Source organism: Nipponia nippon, unplaced genomic scaffold (assembly GCF_047370975.1).
Source record: "Nipponia nippon isolate SJK-2023a ecotype South Korea unplaced genomic scaffold, ASM4737097v1 scaffold_87, whole genome shotgun sequence".
Classification (NCBI taxonomy): Eukaryota; Metazoa; Chordata; class Aves; order Pelecaniformes; family Threskiornithidae; genus Nipponia; species Nipponia nippon.
In genome coordinates, this window is record NW_028262410.1 from 149,810 (window position 1) to 155,020 (window position 5,211).

General features: G+C 56.2%; 1 long non-coding RNA gene across 1 annotated transcript; it reads right to left on the bottom strand.

The window, feature by feature from the left end:
- Nucleotides 1-952: 952 nt before the first annotated feature.
- LOC148050378 (uncharacterized) lies at nucleotides 953-2,503 on the bottom strand. The gene is made up of 3 exons (XR_015701176.1): nucleotides 2,384-2,503; nucleotides 1,695-1,824; nucleotides 953-1,075 (listed from the first exon to the last, which is right to left on the bottom strand). It is a non-coding gene; the product is annotated as an uncharacterized LOC148050378 (long non-coding RNA).
- Between the last annotated feature and the right edge of the window lie 2,708 nt (nucleotides 2,504-5,211).

The following is a 5,211-nucleotide window of genomic DNA, read 5'->3' on the forward strand; positions in this document are numbered from 1 at the left end:
AAGGAGGAGTATGAGGAGGAACATAAAAAGGAAAAGAAGGAAGGACAAGAGGAGGAGGAGGAAGAAGAGGAGGTAGAGGGGGAAGAAATGGAGGAAGAGAATGAACAGGAGGAGGAGAAACAGGAGGACGAGTGCAGGAGGAGGAAGGGGAAGAGAATCAGGAGAAGAATGGGGGGATGAGGAGGAAGAAGATGAAGAGAAGAAAGAACAGGAAGAGCAGGATGAGGAAGAGGTGGAGGAAGAACATGAGAAAGAGAGGAAAGAAGAGGAGATGGAGGAAGAGGAGGAAGAACAGGCTAAGGAGGAGGGGGAGAATAAAGAAAAGGAGGAGGATGAAAAAACGGAGGACAAAGAAAAGGAGGAAGATGGGAAGAAACATGAACAGAAGGAGGAAGAGGAAGAACAGGAGGAGGAAGAAAAGAAAGCAAAAGAATAGGAGGCAGAGGAAGAACGGGAGGAGGGAGAAGAAGGGCAGGAGGAGGAAGAACAGAAGGAGGAGGAGGAGGAGGAGGAGGAGGAGGAGGAGGAAAAGAAAGAGGATGAGTAGGAAGCAAAGCAGGAGGAGGAGGGAGGAGGAGGAACAGGAGGAGAAGGAAGAACATGAAGAACAAGAGAAGGAGGAGGAGGTGGAAAACGATGACGAAGAACCAGAGGAGGAGGAGCAGGAGGAGGAGGAAAAGGAGGAGGAAGAACAGGGAAGAGGAAGAGGAAGAGGAAGAGGAAGAGGAAGAGGAAGAGGAAGAGGAAGAGGAAGAGGAAGAGGAAGAGGAAGAGGAAGAGGAAGAGGAAGAGGAAGAGGAAGAGGAAGAGGAGAAGGAGAAGGAGGCGGAGGAAGCACCTCCAAATTCACTCTAGAGTGTCAGCACATGAAAATCCTTGGCTGGAGCACCTGCTACACCCATTTGCCCATGAGGATTCACTAAATCCAAGCCTGTTGGTGAAGCCATTACTCACAGGAGTCGTTCTGCGTCCTGGCCATCACTCCTCTCGGGAACAGACGGGAAAGCTCTGGATGACAAAGGCTGTCAGGATGCGCTCCAGAAACAGAAGACCAGTGCCAGAAGATCCCCATCACCTAATCGCATAGAAATAATGCCAGCTCAATGAAATGATTATTGGAAATGAAACACACAGAACAGCACCCGCCATCGAAACTCTTTCACTGGTAGTTTTAGCTGCTGCAGAGCTGCAGGCTGACGACCTTACCATCACTGTCACAGGACCCCAAAAGAAATAATAACTGCCAAACGGGAACTCTAGCCATAGCCCATATCTATCCAGCCTTTAAAGGGAGAATAGCTCAGCCTACAGCTCTGGAGGTATACACCAGACTATGCTTATATGCTATATATGCTTATATGCTTATATGCTATATATGTCTACCTACTCGATGATCTGTCCAGAAAGTCAAATCCTAATTACCTTTGAAAGAGGATGGAATTGGGAGGGGGAAGGGGGGAGAAAGAAAGCAAGCAATTGCTGGAAAAAAGGGAAAGGGTAGACATGCAATTAAAAAAGACAGGAGCCGAGTTATCCTGAAGGCCAGCTCAGCCCCACTCACTTTTGCTGGTGAAAAGCTGTGCAGCTTGGAGGAAAAAAACCTGACTTGGGTGCTGGGATGCACACAGGTGTCAGAGTTCAGATCTGCAACAGCAGAAAAACCTTGACACGGCTCCTGTTCACTGTCCTCATACCTGTGTGCTTGCTGTGGCTTCCTCGTTTCCCTGGTGTCCTCCCAGGCTAACAGGGACATGGCATCTGTCCAGTCCACGTGCCACGAGGAGAAACAGGTTTGACCACGAAGGGGGTAGCAAACAACTGCATCTGCAGAGGCAAAGGGGCAGCCACACCTCAGCTTCGCAGCTGCCCGGAGCTGCCCTGAGCCCCAGGAGCCCCTGGCACCCCGGCATTTGCTTGGCCCTGGAGCCCTGTGGGGCCTGCTGGGCCCGGGAAGCCCCGGGGACAGAAGGGAAGGACAGTGGTCAGCCCCTGTGGGGAGAGCGACGGGGCTCTGTCCTTCCTTCTGGCCGCAGGAGGATGCCCTGGGCCACGCCAGCACAGGCCGTCTCTCCTCCTCACCGCCCGGGGCAAGGCGAGGCCTGAGGGAGGCCCTGGGTGCTGGGCTCAGCACGGGTGCTGGGACCGGGGGCAGAGCCCCGTCTCCTGCCAGCTGCCGGCCTGGCCCATGCCAGCGGCTCCCGTCACACAGCACAGACAGAGCCGCATTTTGGGAAAGACTTGCCGATCCGGGGCAAATCCAGGGAAGCTCCCTCCTGCCAGCTCCCCTCCCCTCCTGCCCTCTCCCCTGACCTCCCCTCCCTCCCTGCGCAGGCCCAGACCCCCCGAGCAGACCGAGGGACGGCAGAGCTGTGCACACACACACCTTGCGCTGCTGAGAGAGCAGCTCCCGGCGCCACGGCCCTTCTGGAGGCCGTCTCTCCGCAGGCCCCGTGTCCCGGCGGGCTGAGGAGCTGCTGCGCTGCGGGGGGCAGCGGGCGCAGGGCGGCTCTGGGAGGAGAGGCCCGGGCTGCCTGAGCCTGCCCGGCAACAGCCGCCCCATTGGCCACAGCTGAGCCAATCAGTGGAGCCAGAGGCAGCCTGTCAGTCAGAGCCGGGCTGGGGCGGGGCTGGAGGGGGCCGAGGCCCAGGGGCCTGAGGAGAAAGGGGCGAGAGCCGGGCTGGGGGCAGTCGGGGCGAGGAGGGGAGCAGGGCCAGGGCCAGGGCCAGGGCCAGGGCCAGGGCCAGGGGAGCTGCAGGAGCAGGAGCAGGAGCAGGTATGTCCCAGTGCGGATGGGCCTGGGGCAGGGGCCTGGAGGCCTCACCGCCCATGGGCCCCGCCATGGCCCAGTCCCCAGCCCTGGGCCTGAGGGCTCAGCCCAGGGCCAGCCCCAGCAGCAGGGTCAGAGCGGTTCCTGCTGCTGCCCCGAGGGTCGCCAGCCCCAGCCCTTACAGCTGGGGGTGGGTGTTTGATGTCCGCAGGCCAGGGGAAGGCAGAGCGGCCTCCTCTCCCACAGGCAGCTGCAGGCTTTGGAGTAGGCATGGTGTGGTGGGGACAGGCCAGGGGCCTTTGCTGTCCCCAGGCCTTCGTGTGGGTCTGGTGCTGATGGACAGCCCCGTCTCTGCTGACAGCCTTTGAGAAATGGGGATTTCCAGACATGGAAGTTGTTTCTCCCTCCTGGTGGGAGCACGCAGTGGGGCTTTGTTGTCAGAGAAGCAAGCGGGGAATGTTGATGGCTGGATGCAGCTCCCCTGGCAGATGGCTGTGCCCCTCTCTGGGCCCCGAGGTCTGATACCTGCCTTTCCCCCAGCCAAGCTGTGCTGCCAGCTTTTGGGAAATGGGGTGCAGAGGGCGGATGGTTTTACCACAGCCGGGAAGTTCCAGTCAACCTGTCAGGGATTTTCTTCTTCCCGGTTCTTGCAGTAACACTTTTTTTTTTGTAAATAAATGTATTTTTTCCAAGGAAACTTCACCAAGGAAAGTACAGTGTTTAGCTGTGATTGCTCTCTGTGTGGATTGGGTCTGTCCTCAGCTGGGTGCAGAGCAGGTTTCAGATGAGGAATGGGACTGTTGCAGGGTGAAGTGAGTAATGGGGATCCCAAGCCTGTTCTGTTCAAGGCAATGGGGTGAAAATGTGCGGTTAGAGCTGTCTGTGTTGCTGACCCTTTTGATTGCAGTGCTCCCCTCTAGTTCTCTGTAATACTCACTTCTACTGCTTAGCTCCACCAGGTTTAAATTTCTGTAAATTGATGCTACGCTTTGCAACTGTTTCTGCTTGATTCTTCACAGATTTGAAGATTCCCTGTTCGGGTCTTTCTACTTTCATCTGCCCCCTGTCCTGCAGAACCGTATTTGACTGCAGGGGCTGCAGAGTCTGTGTCTCCTCCCCGCGGTGAGGAAAATACGGACAGGGAAAAAAATAGTTAGCAATTTTGAAAAGACCCCTTTCTTTGTGCTCATTTTCACTTTCAGTGTACCTGTTGTGGGTTCTTAAATGATGTGAGTTACTCTGAGTCTTAACAATCCCTTGTTTGCATGGCTGTGCTCAGGAGGTGCCTCAGAAACTCTGTTTGGGCGTTGCCTATGCGAGACAAGGAACCGTAGGCCTTTCTGAAAAACAGCTCCTGGGTGAGTTAGTTCCTCGGCCACAACAGAAGTGTTTCTGTTTGCATCTGCCAGAGCTCAGGAGCAAACCCTGCTGACAGAAGCCCTGGGAAGAAAGGGAAGACTGGAGAGAGCAGAACAGAACAGTAGAGTTGCACTGCTTTAATGCAGCTGGCGTCACACCTCTTGGCACGGTGACTCTGGGTAAGGGTGCTCTCAGGGTGTTTTGTCACCTTCTCCAGTGCTCACCACCAGAGAGCCGACAGCGCTGGGGGAAGGGCAGCGCCCCCTTTCTTTGTGCAGCCCAGCATCTTGTCACGCTGCGTAACCTTCTGCGCAAACAGAAGTGGCCGATAGGTGACTTCTTCAGGGAGCCTGGTGTGGGCACAAGGAAGATGCTGGGAGCAGACTTCATTCCAGTCACCAAAGGGGTCTGTAGGGAGTAGAACAGGAGTGAACGCCTGCCACTGCCATATGTCCTTGCGTGCAGAGCCAGGGTGGTTCCAGTGGAGGCAATGGTGGCGGTTCAGCAAGGGGCACTTTCTCTTGTCTTACCCTCAGAGGACGACTGCCACAGTCTGGAAAGGTGGAGGGGAAAGGGAGGGTAACGCTGCGAGAAGTGGGATGTCATCGAGAGCGGGTTGTGGGAGTGAGGGTACCCGTTGCTTCATGGTCTCCAAAGGGAGTCGCTGCTCAGCGCTGTGGCTGCCCGGATCCTGCTGCAGACACTGACCTGGCATCACGTTTCCCAGTGTCGGTACTCAACCTTTCCCCCACCAGTCTCGTGTCTGTATTGCCATTGCGCTGCCACCCAGCACATATCTGTGCAGCACGGCTCCCCCTGAGCGTCACTTCCCACAGGGACAGCGGTACGGAGCTGTGAGGAGCACGCTCAGGTCTACGAGGGTTTGGCAATGCAGGTGTTAACTGATACCCTAGCCCAAGCCAAAATGAGCCGTCTGAAAACCCAGGAGGCTGGGAAGTTTGGCCTGTTAACAGCCGAGAGGTCTGCTGAAGGCAGCGAAAGCCGGGTAAAGTTGTTAATGCTTAAACCTGCCCAGGTTTTCTTTGTGCTGTGCTTCCCTGCAGAAGACCAGCCAAGCTCATCC